General features: G+C 44.7%; 1 protein-coding gene across 37 annotated transcripts in view; it reads right to left on the reverse strand.

The window, feature by feature from the left end:
• Svil (supervillin) overlaps positions 1-19,975 on the reverse strand; it is a 193,896-nt gene that overhangs the window by 118,863 nt on the left and 55,058 nt on the right. For all 37 annotated transcript variants that reach the window (XM_087591133.1, XM_087591131.1, XM_087591127.1 and 34 more), the window contains one exon: positions 18,255-18,343. The gene's annotated coding sequence lies outside the window, so the exon portion shown is untranslated. The remainder of the gene's footprint in view (positions 1-18,254; positions 18,344-19,975) is intronic.

The following is a 19,975-nucleotide window of genomic DNA, read 5'->3' on the forward strand; positions in this document are numbered from 1 at the left end:
CCCTAAGAGACAGCCCTTGCTCAGGTGAAAGGATGAGGATGCTGTGTAGTGTGGTTAAAATACAAAGAATGCCACAGCCATGAGAAGGGGACTGTCTGTGGGGACGGAAAAGCTAAATGTCACGACTCCATCCATGGATCAAAGCACCATAGCCTTACAAATATGTGCGGTTTTTACGTGTTGATGTAAAAATCAGACAGCAGATACCCTGGAGAGGTGTAGCAATTGGACACTGGCTTCAGACTGTTCTGTTCAAGGGTTAAAACCGTCTGTCAAGCCAATTTTTAATCCACTTCCAGATGACAATTCTACAAAAGTTTCCAGCACAACTTGGCATCCAATTTGAGTTGGCAATCTGCATCTTATGATCTCTTCTACACATTTAGTGTTTCCCTCATCTTTCCGTCTCTTTTATCCTGTTTAAGTGCATTCTGATATTGTGCTTGTGGTGTGTGCATGTATACATATATAGGTATGTGGGTCCATTTCCATACATGTGAGGCCAATGGAGGACATCAGGTGCCCTTCTCTATAGCTCCGGAGACTCTGCCATGAGGCAGGTGGGTTCTCTCACAAAACCTGAAGCTTATTTCATTTCAGACTGGTTGCCTGTCTGGTGAACTCCCTTGATCTGCCTGTCTCCATCCCCTCAACACTGAGGACCCACAAAAGCCACATTTTCACACTAAGTGCTGAGGATTCTGGGGTCCTCTGGCTTACGTGCCAAGGGCTCTTCCCCATCGAGCTATCTCCCAACTCTGTTTTGGACTTTGTTTGTTTTCTGTGTTTTTGAGACAGGCTCTTGCTAGGTAGCCAAGGCTAGCCTAGAATTCACTATGCAACACAGGCTAGCCTAAACTCACAAACTTCCTGCCTCAGGTTCCTCAGAGTGCTGCCTCAGAGTGCTGGGGTTAGAGATATGCATAAATATATCCACCTTGTTTTACATATTTATAAGAGCAGTTTTAAGCTTGTTATGCAGCCAAGCAAAGTCAAAATAAGTAAAAATTTCTGAAAAGAATATGTCAACTATGAGGAAAATGGGAAAAGAATGTTGGCTCACTGCTGCCCCAACAGATTTGTTTTCCTAAAAGAAGATCCAATGTGTCTGGGTAGACACCCAGCTGTCATGAGCCTGAGCCACTGCTCACAGCCCTACAGTCTCTCACCAAAGGGATCTGGAGTCAGGCAGGCTGAGCCTCTAGTCTCTTCTTTATCCCTTCTGACTTTGATTATTTAGATCTCAATGAATTCTAATCATACAATCCATTTAGACAAGGTCCTCAAGTTTTGGGCCAACTCAGAAAATGCTCACTAAACCCGGAATCCCGGAAAATGTCATAAGAAAATGTAAAACACAAATGAGTTAAAACTAGTGCTAAGAACTAATTTTTACTATACTCAAGTATTTCCAGTGTCTTTGATAAGTAACCAGTTCTCATGTGCTATTCTTGATCACTACTACTTTAACAATAACGATTATTACTGAATAGTTAGCTGTTCATTAAGCTAGGCCTGGTGGCGCACAACTTTGATCCTGGTACTCAGGAGGCAGAGGCAAGTTTATCTCTGAGTTCAAGACCAGCCTGGTCTACAGAGTGAGTTCCAAGACAGCCAGGGTTACACAGAGAAACTGTTAAAAAAAAGTAGATAAATAAACTAATAAACTGTCATATCCATTTTATTATAAATTCTAATCTGTCATGGAACAAGGTAAGAATCACCATTGCTAAGGAAAATGTATTCTATGATAGTGACTTTATATCAAGAATGAACATAGGGGTTGGGGATTTAGCTCAGTGGTAGAGCGAGGCAAGCGCAAGGTCCTGGGTTCGGTCCTCAGCTCCGGAAAAAAAAAGGAAAAAAAAAAGAATTTAAAAAAAAGAATGAACATTAGAAAAGTAAAATACAACTTACACCATCATTCCAAAGAAGTAAAATATTGAGATATAAACCAGTGGTAAAACCACAAGACATTGATGAACACCAAGAAGATTTCAACATTATCAGTAGATGTAGACTGTGTTCATAGATTGGGGAAGTCAGCATAAAAAGATATCAATACCAAACTGAACTGATAAGCATTACATAATTCTTATACAAAAACACAAAAATTGCTAAAAAGTCATGAAAAAGGAAAACACCTTCTGCTTCAGTTTTTGAAATAACTTCTCCCAGTGTTACACGGTGACCTGGAAGCGTATACCAAATAAAACATTTCCTCCCCAAGTTATCTTTGGTCATGATGTTTAATACAGCAATAGAAAGGCAAACATTGGTGCAGAATAAGGAACCCAGTAACAGATCCACAGCAAATATGCCCAGCCTAGAGCAGCTGGACAGCAACCAACAAAAATTCAAAATATAAAATCTTCATTATGGTATATCCAGACCATCAGATACTACTAAATTGTATAAAATAACCAATTATTGGCACATGTATTGACTTGGAAAAATAGTCCAGGAACCAAGCTGAGCAAATGAAAGTCAATCTCAGACTGTAAATGTATAATAATCTCACTTGCATGACTTTCCACAGTGACAACATTGTGTAAACAGAGAGATGAGGTAGGTAAGCAGGCAGTGAGGACCACAGTTAAGGATGAGGTGAGCAGGCAGTGAGGACCACAGTTAAGGATGCAGTAAGCAGGCAGTGAGGACCACAGTTAAGGATGCAGTAAGCAGGCTACAGAGAGAACTAGGGGGATCCTTGTTACAAAACTCTCCATTCATCTACTGACTGTGTCAACAGCAGCGTTCTGGCGGCAATCCCTTTCCATAATTTGCAAGGTGTTCCACTGGGACACTGGGACACTGGGACACTGGGACACTGGGACACTGGGTGATAACATCTCTTTATGTGATATTCCTGTTGGGGTTCACGATGTGAGGAGACATAATATATGTATATGGCATTCCCACCGGGAGACACTGGCTGAAGAGACATGACCTCTTTGTATTCTTCTTTATTTTGTTTACTCTGTGTATATGTTCAAATCTGTGTGTATATATGTGCATGTGCTGCTTGTCTGCACCCATGAGTGCACACAGAGTTCAGAGAAGGGTTTCAGATGGCCTCCCCTATCATTCTGACCTCTATTCCCTTCAGGCAGGGCCTTTGCTCAACCTAAAGATTACTGTTTTTGTTTGTCTGTATGTTTGTCTAGGCTGGCAGCCAACAAACTCCAGTAATCCTCTTGTCTCCACCCCGAATCCTGGGGTTACATGTTGGGGTTAGTCTTGTGCACTATGTATTCAGAAGCTGAGTTCTGTGCCCTGGTCCAGACTGCAACCTGACCTTGGGGCACTGCACTAACCTATGTAAAGAATGCCCCAGGGCATTATTGACTGGTCAATAAATGGCTGGGGCTTATGACAGGGCAGAGAGGAGAAGAAGGTGGGACTTGGAATCTAGTGAGGGGTCTTGAGAGATCACAAGAAGGAGGGGAAGGCAGTGGAGGAGAAAAGTTGGCAAGAAACCAATGGATGATGAGCACACGGCCAAGAGAAGTTGGTCCTGAGGACACACATGGAACAGAACAAATCGGGTGAGTAGCTCTAACTGCGAGTAACATGGCCTGTGGTTTGCAACTCAGTTAGAGTAGCTCAGGACCTGCCCAGTCAAGGCTTACAGCTTGTGTGTAAGTTTACAGTGTTTCTTTGTCTTGGGGATTACATGAACAAATGTGGCGCACAGACCCCCTACAGATATTGAGAGGTGTGAGGGGCCATAGCAACCAGCAGATAATTAATATTGCACTCGTCATGGGTGAATGTGGCTTGCTTTTCATATGGGTGCTGGGGACCAAGCTTGTGTTCTCACACTTGTGCAACGAGCCCTTTAGCCACCGAGTCACCTCTCCAGCCTCCCAGGATGCCACCCAGGGACAGGAAACTCAAGACAAATAATGTTACACACACACATCTGCTCTGACTGTGGAAATTAATCTTGTTTTCCCAAGTGGCCACCCTTCAACCCTGCATCTTGGTCACCAAACCAGGAGTCAGGTCCACCCCAACTGCAGAATCTTGCTGTGTGGCCTCGGGTTTCTTGTATTTCCTCACAGAGACAATCAGGACTGTTATAGATGCCTCTTAAGCTCTTTTCTCCCTCATAGCCACAGCTCACACCATCCAGCCTGCTGCTTCCAGATTGGCTGTCAAGAGCTTCCCTGCAGGCCCTGGCTTCCCTCCTAGCTTTCCTCACAGACAGACCTGTGAGAAGCTGCAGCTACTGGACAGGTGGGTAACAGCTTCTTCACCTTGCTTGCCAAGCTTTAACATTAAGTTGTCTAAAGAAAATGTTTAATCATAGTCTTATAAACACTGAGAAATTACACTTAGCCTAGAGGTGATCTCATTACAGACTGAGAAGTTATTTGTCCTTAGAGCACTAGGAGGATTTTCTCAGGTATCGTCCAGCACAGTCCTACTGGCAGAAAACAAAGGTGAACAAATACATCTACTGGGTCCTCACACGAACCCTCACACCTCTTTAGTAGCATGCCACATCACTACCACCCCATCAGGTCATGTGCACACAATACGTCAGCAGCCATACATATCATATTGCTAGAATAAGGCACTCCTGCCTCCAGTAAATGCCTTTCCCCCTTCCTCACTCAGAAAAGTCCTCACCACCCTTAAAATTCAACTAAACCCTTCCCTGGTCCTAAAAGGGCAGGGGACCCATGATCTTTTTGTATCAAAAGAATGGGAGTCAGTCAGTCACTCCATACACATAATAGATGCTTGTGATATGAAACTCTTAACACCAGTATCAAAGGACTTGTGGGTAGACTCATTGATCAACTGATTCATTGATTCATTCATTCTCCCCTTCCTTTCTCTAGCTCTCTCTTCCTCTGCTTCTTTCTTTTAAGATGTGTGTGGATGTATATGTTTGTGTATGCACATGCATGGGGCAGCCAGAAGTCAACCTGGTGTGTCATCCTTTATGTGGTGTCTGTTATCCAGTGTGGTTTTATAATTGGGATCTAGGACTGCTGATAGGCTCAGCTGACTGGCCAGTGAACCCAGGGATGCTCTTGGCTCTCTTTTTCCATCAATGGTATTTTAAGTGCATGCTACTTGATCCAGCTTTGTTATCTGAGTTCTGGGTATAGCACATTTCCAAGCCCCCAGATGTCTTAATGCAGCTACAAGATTTTCTGCTCTTCCTCACAATCACCAACCAAGGCATAATTCAGAAAACCATCTCGTTAGGGCTGCACAAGTGATTCTGGGTAGCAGCCTTGGTCTCATTATCTCCCTTCTTGTTCTAAAATAGTGACATCAGAGCCTGACCAGGAAAGCAAAACAAGGCCACAATCCTCTAAGCCTTCTGCCTTCACAACACTCGAAATGTCCTGCTTTCTAACATCAATGAACTTGAGCAGATACTGGAAATTTTTTTAGGCTTTCCAGGAGATGAAAGGCCACATAGCCTGGACCTGTGTAGTATCCTGATTCCTGCTGTGGTAGGACAAGACTTGTATTCATTCATTTTTTTCAAAGAGCTTAGGGTTCTAACAGGGACATGCATGGTCTCCTAGCATCTACTTTCATGAATCATTGTGGGTCTAACTCTGTGGCCATCTATACCACAGTCAATCAGCTTGTGAGGAGCTTTATTTACAAGACAAATGTCTTCAGTAATAATGGTTCCAGTTAATCCCTTCTCATTCAAGCAGCCTGTGGACTCTGTGCTCTCTTTCTGAAAGCTTCTGGCAAACTTAACTGGCTGCGGACGAAGACCTTTTGAGCTCCAGGGTCATTTGTAAGTCAGTGGGTTGGACAAATGACACAGCTGATTCTCCCAAGTGGCTGCTACAGAGCAATGGCTGTGCCACAAGGCTCGACCCAGACAGTGCTGGCCTCAAAATCAAAATGAAACAGGAGTTTGCCAGGGGTGAGCCTGGCCCAGACTCCAGGGACACAGCCTGGCTTTCAGCTGGACCAACCTCGCATTCCTGGACACCAGAGTAAGAGTCCTACAAGTAACCAGAGATGTACCAAGTGTGACATGCTCCAGTTAGGCTGTTAGATATCTAAAAATAGGGACTTTCTGTCTCTCTGGAGCAGTGGACATGGTATAGCAGAACCCCAGAGACTCTTCTCAAGTGAGGCAAAGCTGATGGGCATATCCAAATGAGTGAGGATTTCCTGCACTAGCAGAGATCTGTCAGTCTTCTCCTTTCTACTAACCTCAGGCACAGCCTCACCATGATTTCCTTTGCTAGGCCTACACACCAGCAGGAAATGACCCGTCATTAAGTGAAGAGCATAACAAACCTAAGTTCCTCCCACGGACTGCCAGAAAGGGAGAAGCACTTGTGCTATTGCCCAGTGTGATGGTTTGTATATGCTCGGCCCAGGGAGTGGCACTATTAGAAGGTGTAGCCCTGTTGGAGTAGATGTGGCCCTGTTGGAGTAGGTGTGTCACCCTGGGTGTGAGCTTTAAGAGCCTCATCCTAGCTTTCTTAGAAGTCAGTATTCTGCTAGTGGATTTCAGATGAAGGTGTGGAACTCTCAGCTCTGCCTGCACCATGCCTGCCTGGACAATGCCATTCTCCTGCCTTGATGATAATGGACTGAACCTTTGAACCTGTAAGGCAGCCCCAATTGAATGTTGTCCTTATAAGAGTTGTCTTGGTCATGGTGTCTGTTCACAGAGGTAAAACTCTAAGTAAGACACCCAGAATACTAGAAGTCTTATATATACTGGATACAGGGGGCCTTTGAGGAGCATGCTCTCAGAGATGTGTACCACCCAGCTGGTAGCACACATTCTGCAACCTGAGAGGATCCTAGTCTTACCTTCTTCAGAACATGTGATGGGTGCATCATGGCAATTCAAGAGCTCAATAAACCTATAATGAGGGCAGCCAACAATATAAGTCCATAGAGATAGACCTTTGATGGTATAATAATTCCACAGCACTGGACACTCTGCAGTGCAGTAATTCTACAGCACTGTGCCCACCACAATAAAGTCATTGTCTAGTGGCACTGGGCAATCTACGCTACTTATTCTACAGCACTGCATCTTGCTTGGTTCACTCTGTAACCCTCAATCCCACATGGTAGTCACTCAACAACACTGAACACTCATAACACTGGATTGTACATGCTAGACTCACTCAGTAACACCAGACATTCAACGGTATTATAATTCTATAACAAGGAACCCTGCACACAAAAGTCATTGTACAACACGTTACGTACAATGGTACAGTAATTCTATATCATTGTGCCGTCCACAGTACAGTTTGCCTACAGCTCTGAATCCTCCACAGTTTAGTCATTTTACAGCACTGGACACTCTAAAGTGTCCATCATAAAGTGATAGACAGGGGGATTGGGGATTTAGCTCAGTGGTAGAGCGCTTCCCTAGCAAGCGCAAGGCCCTGGGTTCAGTTCCCAGCTCCAGAAAAAAAATCCAGGTGGTCTTGAATGGCCCTAGGCAGTTATAAAGTGATAGACACTCCACATTTCAAAAATTCTATATACACATACAGTGCAACACTTCTACAGTGCTAGACGCTACAGGGTGCAATCATTCTACAGTGTGGGATCCTGAAAAGTAAAGTCATTCTAGCACTGAACCATGCACAGTGTAGTCATTCTACACTGCGGATCATTGACAATACAGGAGTGTACACTCCAAGGTGCCATCATTCTAAGGCACTGGACACTGGCATCATTCTATAGTACAGAGTACAGTGATCTTACAACAGTCGAGCCTTCACTAAACCATTCACTAGACCATACACAGTATAGTCATTCTTCACTGCTGGCCTTTTGCCAGCACTGTCATTCTACAGAGATGGACTTCCCACAGCCCGGTTAATCTAAAGAACTGGACCCTCCATGGTACAGTCATCTATAACACTGTGTACTCCGCAGTACAGTAACACTAGACCACTGGGTCTTGCAAGGTACTATTATCCTATCGTGCTGGACCTGCACGATTAACAGTGCTGGACTCTCCATTGTACAGTCATTCTACAGTGTTGGATCCTCCACTGAGCAGTCATTCTGCAGGGCTGAACCTGTAACAATACTGTCATTATATATATATATATATTTGGACCCTCCAGAGTATCATCATTCTATAAATCTGGACTCTCCATGACATAGTCATTCTACAGTCCTGAATTCTCAACTCTACGATCATTCTACAAAAGCAGGGTCCTGCACTGTACGGTCATTTTCCTGAGTGAATCCTTCATGATACAGTCATTCTAAATTGTCAGATACATAATATAGTCATTCTACATCCTTGGACCACTGAGGTCATAATTATTCTGTAGTGCTAGACCCTCCATTAAACAGTCATCCTACAATCCTGGACACTCCATAATACAATCATTTTACAACAACAAACATCCTGTGATCTAGTAATTCTGCTCGATTTTCTAAGGTAGTATAATTTAAAGTGCTGAGACCTCTATTTCACATAATCCTACAGCACAGGGTACTCTACAGAGCAGTAATTCTATATCACTGGATACTCCATAGTACAGTAATCCTATAGTGCTGGATCCTCCCCCGCTCACTCATTGTACAGAGCTCTACCCCTACTGTAAAGCCATTCTAGGAAGCTGTACTCACTGTGGTGCAGTAATGCCACAGCTTAGGACCTTCCACTGGATGGCCATTCTACAGTGCTGGCCTGTTTACTGTACAACCATTCTATACTATAACCGGAGTCGCCATCGTATAGTCATTCTACAGCACCGGACTCTCCACTATATAGTAATCAGACAGTGATTGACATTTCATGGCTCAGTAATCCAGTAATGGACACTGTGGTCATTCTATGGCACTGGTTTCCTCCAGACCACAATAATTCTATTGAACCCTCCACTGTACAGTTGGCTACAGCACTGAAGCCTCCACTGAACAGTATACCATAGCACTAGACCCACCACTATTCAGTGTACTAGAGCACTAGACCTGCCACTGTACAGTCTATTACAGCACTGGACCCTCCACTGTACACTTATTACAGCACTGGACCACTGGACCCTCCACTGTACACTTACTTCAGCAGTGGACCCTCTACTGTACAGTGCACTACAGGACTGGGCCCTCCACTGTACAGTTATTCTACTGCACTGGATGCTCTACTGCACTGGATGCTCCACCGCACACGCATTCTTTGGCACTATACTGTCACACTTCGCATGTGCCTGTGGCTTCAACTTGGCATTGGGAACATAGGTCCCCAAGAGTACAAGTTGAGGAAAAATAAGCAATGGGAAGACATAGAAGGCAGCTGAAAATGTTTAGTTTCTCCAAACACACATTTCAGTTTCTTAGAGTCCTCATTTTCTGGCTGATAGGAAAGGTTGGATTTGTGTCCATCCACTGAACATCACTGGTCTGGATGAAGTCTTTGTCAGAGGCTGCATTTCAGTTCTACAAGAGCCAAGATTCATTCCCCCATCTCAAGTTCCCCAAAGCAGAAGTACAACAACTTTTAGGGGAAGTGAGGGACAGGAGGTGACCACGAAAATGAGGGGGCATGAGAGAGATGGAATCCATGAGTCAAGAGGGAAGAAGGGAGACTGAGTGCACAGGGGAAAAGAAAAGATAAGATAGGTAAGAATAAGACACACTTCAACTTCCCTCTCCTGAGGACCTAGTACAGCAGACCATACTTTCAGAGGTCTGGAGTTATCAGCTGATTTCTCCCAACACCAAGTGAATTATTCTTGACTATACACAAAGAACAGGTGATTGGCTGAAAACCACACAGGGCCCATGTTGTGGTAGAAGAGAAAGGCCCATTGTGTGGGAGAAAAGAATAAATGCATTTGCATGACCACAGTTCCTCCTGAGCTCCTCCGAGGATGCCCCTGTCACCCAGGCATCAGCTCATGGTTCATAGGTTCATGAAACATGACCTACATGAGGCCAGACATAGCCGTCCACTTTGTGGCCTGTTGTCTTCAGAACCTAGAACAGTGCCTAGCAGATAGGCTCAATACATGGTGGCTTGAAGACTACAGTAGTATAATTTCTAGGGCTGGGCAGATGGCATAGTTGGTAAAGTCCCTGAGGACTTGTGTTTGATTTCCCAGTACCTACATAAAGCCAGGCACAGCTTGTAATCTTACAACTAGAGAGGCAGAGACAGAAGGACATTGGTCAGTCCAGTCTAGCATAATTGGTAAGCTCCAGTTTCAGAGAAAGTTCTTATTTCTCCTGTCCCTCACTTCCCCTAAAAGTTGTTGTACTTCTGCTTTGGGGAACTTGAGATGGGGGAATGAATCTTGGCTCTTGTAGAACTGAAATGCAGCCTCTGACAGACTTCATCCAGACCAGTGATGTTCAGTGGATGGACACAAATCCAACCTTTCCTATTAGCCAGGAAATGAGGACTCTAAGAAACTGAAATGTGTGTTTGGAGAAACTAAAATGGAGAATGACTGAGGAAGATACACACACACAGAGAGAGAGAGAGAGAGAGAGAGAGAGAGAGAGAGAGAGAGAGAGAGAGCACCATATACGCATATGTCACATAGAAAAAACTATCCGTACTTAAAGGCAGATTTGCCCCTCAAGGTGTCCTTTATATCCCAGGAAGGGTCTGGGCAGATGATCTCACAAGCCTAAGTCTGTCTGCCTCCTTCCAAAGTGCCTGGTTGGGGAAGAATTCTCTCATTCAACAGTCTGATGTCAACATGAAGCTCTCTGGCTTTCACCATGCATTTTTATCCTACAAGCCTGGCGTTGCTTAAGCAAATCCATCTCTCAGGGACTGTACTCACGCAGAGGCACAGCAACCCTCATGGACAGCTATCTGATGTGGTAAGTCCTGAAGGCAGGATCGCTTTTCAGGGGGTCCTGCCTAATGTGCTTACACTATGGCCAAGCAGGCAAATTTACTCTTTTTCTCTCCAGAAACACGAGACTGCTTCCTGTACCAATGAGTATTAATTGAAATCCCAAGTGGGCCATCCAGGATATGAAAATTACAGTAATCTAATCTTGTAAAGGAAGAAGTACAAATCATAGTTACATGGTCTGACATAGAGAGAAGTGACTAATGCCAGGCCACCTCAAGGTTAGGGCCCAAGGGGAGAACTCCCTGAGAACCACAGCCTGGACAGAGGGACCTAACAGGCACACATCACAACCAACATCCTGGTTTTCATACTTGGGCTGCGGGTAGAGCTGGGGAAGTCCTTTTTCTCAGGACCATACTCTGAAGACTTTTCATTCTGGGCAAAGCTCGATGGCCACAGGAGCAGGGGGAACCGTTTAGGGTTCCTCTGACCCTGGGTGCTGCCTTTAGGCCCTGAGGTTGCTTTCCTAGGGACTGACTGCAAATTCTGTGGACTCATGTTGTCTAGCAAAATGACCCAGAAACCCCAATCCTCTGCAGAGCACAATCAAGAAAAGGAGCTCACTCTGCACCCCACCCAGCAACAGCACAGTTCTGAGGGTTCTGGCTCCTCCCTGAAGCGGCACCCTGTCTCCCATCTCCAGGAAGCCACAGCCCAAGTGCCCTGAGAAAGTTGGTCAGGAGGCCTGCAGCCTGGAACCAGCACTCTGCTTTTTTCTTTTTCTTTTTCTTTCTTTCTTTCTTTTTTTTTTTGCACAGCTGTGTTCAATTTTCTGTCCTTGGGGTTTTAAAGGAACATTTATTCCAGGGCCAGGATTCTCAAGTTTTATGGTTATACAACTCCCTCCCAGGGCCAAAGAATGTTTGAAAAGTCTTAAGCCCAGTGATGAGAATTAGTGAAACAATCCAAAGAAACTGAAATGAGAAACACTGAGACCCGTTCCAATTTAGAGTCAACCTCTGGCTTTACCGCAGTGCACACCCCACTTGCCTTTCGAAGTTTGTGTGGCCTATTTTTTATGAAGTTATAGGTAGGGTTGTATGTGTTCTGAGCATGCGTATGTGGGGGATGGAGAAAGAGGGGCCTTGGAGAAGTGCAAACCTGCCTTACAGCCATCCATGGTGCCTCCTTCCTGGTCCAAGATAAATTTTATTATAAATTAGGCCTAGAGATGAATTAGATTTAATAAAAAAATTTAAAAGAGAGAGATTCCTTTAGAAGGACTATATTCTGGTTTATTTTACCTGTTAAGAGAGTGGCAGCAGACAGCAGGAGGAAGGAAAACAGGAGGGAGGAACAGAGGTAAAAAAGGGAGGGAAAGAGTTGAGAGGGATGGACAGAGCGATGGAGGGAAAGAGGGGAGAGAATGGATTCAGGAGGGAAGGCAGGTAATTTTACTTAAGAATTTTAGTTGCATGTTCAATTGACTGTCCAGACACCAATTTCATCATCAATATCTCGCTGTCCTTGACAGGTATAAGAATGAGTAACACCAAAAGACTTCCTCAGACCTTGGAAAGTCAAGCATTGTTTAAACACAGCTCATGGCCCTACATAGGACAGCCCCAGTTCCCTCCCCTGGCCTCTTCTGCTGTCTTCTCATGGTAGCAGCTCACCTCACCTCAGTCATCTGTCCACACAGGTGTGAGCACATTCCTTCTCTCTACCCGGAAGTCTCCACAGCCTTCAGGCTGGCTTCACAGAAGCATCTGAGCCGACAGCAAGGCAAGGCTCAGGCTCTGGGGCCCAAGGTTTACGACACAGCGCACACCACCCACATTAGAGGCCTGGCTACACCCCAAGACAAATAAGATATTTCTGAGAAACAAAGCAATTTGCACAGATCCACCCGGAGCAGATGGAATCGGAACTCCTCCACCAAGGCAGCTGTGTGTCAGCAGCACCTGCTACCCACAGCAGCTCCAAGAAGAACCAGACTCTAAGACACTGACCTGGGCTGGCCCTGGCCATGCTGAGGCCTGCTGCAGCCTGGCTCCAGGGCTTAGTCTGCCAGCAGAGACTTCCAACCCTTCCTCTCTGCAGCACTTTCTCTTGCATTCTGAGATCAAGCAATTGAAAGTCCCTTAGCACACAGTCCCAAACTATCAATCAAAGGTCAACCAATTCCTTCCTGATAACCACTCCATGCTCCCGTGACTGGAAGTTGATAGTGCTAAAGTCCTAAAGGAACTGAAAACAAAATTTAAAAAGCAAAACAACAACAGAACACACCCAAGATTTAAAGTCAGAGCTTTTGCTAAGACAGTGGTATCATCGAGTAGTACACAAAATCAATTACATTGTAAAGCCTTATGTGGGCATGTATCTGTATGGGTGCAATGGTGTGCAAGTGAGGTCTGAGAGTAGCATGTGAAAGTCAGTTCTCTCCCTCCACCATGTAAGTCAGCAGGCTTGGCAGTAGGCGCATTTACCTGGTGAGCCATCTGGTCAACCCTCATTTTCTCACAATGATACATTTTAAAATCCTGGGAACCTATGTTCTAGAATGAATTAAGATACCTATTCTGGAATACAGAAAGTAATACTGAAAACTATATTTTTTTTCAAAACCCCCAATATATATTGCCAACGTGTACAAAAACTCCCAGATCATGAGTCAAAAATAAACAACACACACACACACACACACACACACACACACACACACACACACACACACACACACGTGCGTGTTTTGTAGGAGGAAAAGCAAATACTGCTTAGATTCATCTAACTTGAGACCTGCACTCATTTGGCACAAAGCGAAATATTGGCTCCAAACTTATAGAAAGCGCTTCCCAGTCTGAAGAGCAGCCTGTCTCCGGGGAGCAGCTTCACAGTAGGAAGGAAGACTGGGCTGTCACTTGAAGGAACATGAGTCTCAAAGAGCAATTTCCAATCATCTAAATTTTTAAAGAATCCTGGGAGTGATGGGGCTATGCTAATGGAGGCATCAAGAGCTGTAGTCAGCATCTTTTGAGGTTTCCAAAAAGTCACTCTCCTCCCGCCCCTCTCTCTCCATTCCTGCCCCCATTCCTCTCCCTTTCCCTCTTCTCCTTCCCCTCCCCCTCCCCCTCCCTCTTTCTCTGTGTGTGTCCTCTACCTTGGGGCCTGCTATGTTTCCAATGACGAATACTCATGTCTTAGTGAGACCCAGCAAGGCATTGACACCGTGTCCTCTTTCTCTATCCTCCCAATTACAGAAACAAATTGCCTGGGGGTACCCCAATGGTCAAGCTCATGGTTAGCATGTGCCCAGAATTTGGATCCAATCCCTAGCACAATACAAAAACAAAACTACAAACACAACTCAAACCACTAGAAAACAGAGCACAGGGTGGCAGTCTTTCTGGGACCTGGCTGGTGCTTGGCCAGGTCCTTCTGTGGCTCTGTAACTGTAAACCACTTCATACTAACCTCACTGAGCACCCCAAATGTGGGTTTGCCTGTCATTGTGTTTCACCTCCTTTTTGGACCGTACATCAGAGTTCCACACTCACCTCCACGTTTCCATGTTTGAATGTTTCAGAGGCATCCCCAGCCTCGTGGAGCCTGCCTATCCCTATGTGTCTTTCAACTGGGGATGATGTGTCTGACTGTCCTTGTGCTGCAAAACCTAAGGAAAAATAATGGTAAAAACCCTTCTGTGCTTCCTCATTGTTAGCTTGTCTTTTCTGCCGATATATCTATCCAGGCCTTTTACCTAGTGTTCACTGTTTTTAAAGTTATAAAAGCCCTAACAGGTTCTAGACAAGCCCCCTCATCACACGTATAACTTGAAACTATTTTGTCCATTTTCTTCTCTTGCTTTGTGAAGGTGTATGTCCCAGAGTGTCCACTGTCTTCCTCTACTGCTCTTGGCCTTGTTTCTTTTGGAAGGCAAGGGCTCATGCTGAACTTTGGCCTTGCATTTCGCAGTAGGCTGGCAGCCAGCATGCCCTACTGACTCTTTTACCTGTGTGCTCTCAATGCTGGGGTTACACAACTGAACCTGGCTTTTTTGTTTTCCCTACATGTGTGGTGGAGTCCAAGCTCTGGTCCTCATGACTGCACAGAAGTCCTTGACCTCTGAGCCCCTCTCCAGTTCTATCACTCTCTCACTTTGATAAACAGAAGCTTTTAATCTTGGGGAAGGTGGTTTTGTGTATTTCTCTCCTATGATTGTGCTTTTGATATTGTATCTTAAAAACCACACCCCCATAGAAAAGCATTAAGCTTACGTTTTCATCTAGTTTCTTCTAAGTTTTCTATCCCTTTTAAAGTTGTAACTCTTACATTATGCTTTGATTTGTCTTGAATCAATTCTTATGAGATGGTGTGAGTTGTGGACTCACGCTCATCCTTCTGCACTCCCGCAGTCACTAAAGACACAGTTCTTTCCTCTTAGAATTGTTTTACTAAACTGCCAGAAATCAATCAAGCACAAATGTATGGATTTGTTTCTAGACCTTCAACTATATCCTATGTGTCTGCATTTCCAATGGGATGCCGGGTCCTGATTACTGTGATTCCGTAGTAATTTTAAATCAGGAGGCTGTTTTCTGTTTTGTTCTCTGGCCTGTTGTGGCCATCCTGGTTCCACTGATTTTCCACATCAGTCATAGGATTAACTGCAAAGGATCCAACTGAATTTTTAGAGAGACTGAATCGAATTTGTGGCTAAAGTTGGCAAGTATTGAATTTTGGCTTACTTTTTGTTATGAGACAAGGCTTCAATATGTAGCCCAGCCTGGCCTCAAACTCACTGTTCTTTCTAACTTTCAATGTCTGCATGCTGAGTTTATAGCATTATGTCCTATTAGAAGTATTATGTATTTTATAATACTAACTATATTTATCCATAAATATGGAGTGTTTTCATAATTAATTATTTCAATGATGTCCCATAGCTAAGAAATATTCCCTTTGACATCTGTTAAGTTTATCCTATTTTTGTCATGCTACTATGTAGTGAAAACTTCATTTTACATTATTCGTTTAAAGTTTAAAAGTACAACTGACTTTTTGTTATATTGGTTTTATGTCCTATATAACCTCATGACCTTGCTCATCATCTCTCACACTCTAATGGATTCTTAAGGGCTTTCTTTGTATAAAATAATGCCATCTGCACAGAGAGATAGCTCTGGTTTTTTTTTTTTCTTTTTTTTTCCTTTCTAATCTGATAGTCTCACATTTCATTTCCTTGCAAAAACTTCCCTGGCTACAACCCTTAGCAATACACTATTTGTCTTCTAATCTCATTAGTTTTGAGAGCATCCAGGTTTAGCAGAGAGATGGAACTAAGAAGATGGACAAACCAAATGACAGGCAGATGGACAAATGGATAGATGGATAGATGGATGGATGAATAGGTAGGTGATAGATGGATGGATTACAGGTGTTATTAGGGTTCTGGGTCTTTTGATAATGAAGACTAAGTCCACAATGGGCCACCTACAAGCTGTAGAAACCCAAGGATGTGGGATACATGACTCAGGCCAAGTCCAAAGTCTTCAGAACAGAGAATGCAGTGCTGGACCCATTCGTCCAGTTGAGCAGGAAGCCAGAGAATTCCAAGGGTTATGTCCTAAGACTTGAGTCCAAAGTTCCTAGAATACTGCTAATGTCCAATGGTTCAAAGTAAGGGTATCCCGGCTCCAGAAGAAAGAGGACATTAATATCTTCTTAGCCTTTTTCATATATCTAGGCTCCCAGCTGATTGGATGGTACTGCTCACATGGAGAGCAGATCTTCCTCATGCATTTTGCTGACTCAATTTCTCTCTCTCTCTCTCTCCCTCTCTCTCTCTCTCTCTCTCTCTCTCTCTCTCTCACACACACACACACACACACACACACACACACACACCACTTTACCAGCTATTTAGGGTCCTTTCATCTACTCAAGCCTATACATTAAATTAACCTGCACAAATACTCAAGGGCAGTGATAAGGGCGGACATCTTCCTGCCATCTCTGCCAACAGGAGAAAGCTTTCTGCCCATTCAGAATGAAATAGCCGGGGTTGGGGATTTAGCTCAGTGGTAGAGCGCTTGCCTAGCAAGCGCAAGGTCCTGGGTTCGGTCCCCAGCTCCGAAAAAACGAAAAAAGAAAAAAAAAAACAGAATGAAATAGCCCTGGGCTTTGTGTAGATGTCCTTTTCAGATGAAGAAGTCCCCTGCGAAGCCTCACTTCCTGAGTGTCGTTAAACACAATGAAGCACATGGACTCAGTCCATGTGTCCGCCATACCACTCTCTTACCCTCTGTCCACCTTCTGCTCAACTCCCTACTTCTCACTTATGCAAAGCCTTTACTGCATGGCATTCCATTTCTCCCTACTTAGTCATCATTTCAACCTTCAACCTGGGTCAAAGGATCCAGCTATTTCCATTGTATGAACAAATTTGATGGCATCTGTATACAGTCTGGTCCTGCCAGTATTCATAATTTCCATCCTCGTCACAACTGTTTCTGTGAGGCAGATATGATTACCACTGCTCTGTAGGTGAGGAACAGGGAAGACAGAGACTACATCGAACTCAGCATTAAAGCCAGGTCAGCCAGGTATAGGGGTCATTCTCTTAAGACCACGTGGCTTAGTATTTCCTTTTGTTTGCTTCTAGTATTTACATTCTGCATATAAGCACTGCAAGTCCCATTTATAACTATGTCCTGAGTGTCCATCAACACGTGTGGCTGATATTCAGAAGATATCTAATCCACAAGTGGGATGCTGGTCACAAGACACAACTTGCTCAGGATGGGGCAAGCACTGCTGACTACACACAGCAATGGAGAGTTGCAGGGTCCATTAGTTCTGAGAAAGATCACTTATTCAATACAATGTTCCCTAGTCACTTGACTACACCTCCGTGCCCACTGCACGAGCAGCCTGGAAGCCGTGCTCAAGGTTTAGAGACACTCGGAGAAACACCACCCCGACGTAGGCTAATCGTAGCCCCCAGAAGTACGGCTCTGCCTCCCGTTCTGCACTGGCTCTGCTCTCGTATAAAATGTCTAAAGTAGGATGAGCTTGTTGGAATGTCAAGACACTGAGTGAGGCAGGAGGATCATGAGTTTGGAGCCAGCCTGGGCTATACTATGCGTTTATCTTAAAACCTAAATCTTTAAGTTAGAGGCAGTCAAAGCTTTTTGAGGACCACAGCTCAGCTCAGAAAGAACCACTGAGAAGTCCTTTGACTTCCCTTTCCTGGCAGTCCCAGCTGGGACAGCAGGACACAGGAATGCTGGGAACTCCGTGCCCCTGTAAGTTGGAGACACATGCTTACCCCAGGAGTGGCTTACACTTCTCGGGACCACCCTTCACTGTGTGCCTCCATCTGTTCACAGAAAAGAAGCCAGCCCTGTGTGTGCTATTTCCAAAATGCGTGTTTCCGCCACAAAGACTCACCTTAACAGTTAAATCATGGCTTCAGACGCAGACACCCTCATCGTTGCTGCTTCAGCTTCCTGGTCCTCCAAGTTATCTACCTGAGCTCTCTGGGAAAGAAAGAGAGAGAAAGAACAAGCTCTTACACTGAGGTCTAAGAAAGACAGCAGCAAACGATATAACACATCCCACAACACCCAACCCTTGGTGAAATTACAGAGCTCAGCCCCAGGAGTAAACGCAGACCACCCCACTGCACAGGCTTTCTCTTAAACACATGGAGACCCGGAAGCAAAAGGGCACATGGCCTCTACTGGGAGTTAGATGTCACATCCAAGAGGCCCTGACAATTCTGGGTTGGATGCGCAGAGGCAGGAGCAGGCCACCTAAGGCATTCACAGAGGGGGATTTAGTGAACTGTCTCTGAACATTGAGTCTAGGGTGGGACGATCTTGAACCCATCCTTTCCTCAAAAGTTGGTGAATATGGGAACACTGCATCTGCACTAGAAGGTTCTAGAGTAGAATGATCAACACACACGCCTCAACATGCCTCAACATGTCTTGTGCAGTGAGACCGGGAGAATCATTGCTCACATATGAAATGGGTGAGTGCCCATGTGACATTCTGATAGCTCAGCTGAGAAAGGTGCTGACACAGCAAGGCTTCTTCTACCCCAAGCTGCAGGGCAAAACCTAGGCTCCGAGCTATTCCTAAGGATTTCATGGAAAGTCTCTTCATCACTTTCTGTATCAGCTTCTGAACTTGTTAAGAAGGAGCTCGCTTGAGCACCGAGTGGAGGTTCCAACTCATGGCGGACATGTGCTTTAGTTGGTATCCAAAGCATGGGGCTCATTTCCAGAACCAGAGACAGACATCTTGAGCTGGGCAGAAGGGGGCTGGTAATCAGTCCATGTGAAGTTTCCACAAGACAAAATAATTATCACTACCACGTGGTGAAATTCAGACAGCCATTAACTCATGACCTAAAGCCACAAAGACTGCTGTGGTGCATATGAAAACAGACCATTTTTTTGTTTGTATGTATGTAAGTGTGTGTATGTATGTATGCATGTATGTATGTGTGTGTATATATATGTGTGTGTGTGTGTGTGTGTGTGTGCATGTATAAAATCGTGTTCTCTTTTTCTCCACAAATCTGCTTATTACTAAACTGTGTTGGAGGCCTTAAAAAGTGGGCTAGACCAATTAGAGACTGTCTTTCCCTACTGGGGCTACTCACCAGTGTCCTAAACTATGGAGGAAGAATGTAGCTGCTTCGAAAGAGGAGTGAAGAGGAGTGTCAAACATGGGAGAGACAAGAGAGACATTCGCATGAAAAGAAAGGGAAGGGGAAGCAAGCCACAGGCTGGAGAAGGCATTTCTCATCTCCGCCCAGATGCCACATCTGTATCTGGCCAGTTCTCTCCCAAGCCCTGAAAACAGGGGCCCCTAAACTTGCTGTGCACAAAACACCTTGGGCTGTACAAGTGTAGGCTGAGCTAGAAGAAATTCTTCAATGGAGAAAAGTAGTCTAAGTACTGGGAAGGATTCTGAGAGCTGACAGGCCACTGGGTTGTTGTAGGAATGCAGTTTGCTCAAAACACCAAAGACAGATGTGGTAACTAAACATAGAAACTTCTTCAGCACCTACAGCCACTTCATAGGGCACTCTGTGGTGGGGGTCTGCTCACTGCAATCAGGACGATGTGGGAGAAAGAAAAGAGCAAAGTCAAGTTTAG

The sequence above is a fragment of the Rattus norvegicus genome, chromosome 17, assembly GCF_021556685.1.
Source record: "Rattus norvegicus strain SHRSP/BbbUtx chromosome 17, alternate assembly SHRSP_T2T, whole genome shotgun sequence".
Taxonomy (NCBI): Eukaryota; Metazoa; Chordata; class Mammalia; order Rodentia; family Muridae; genus Rattus; species Rattus norvegicus.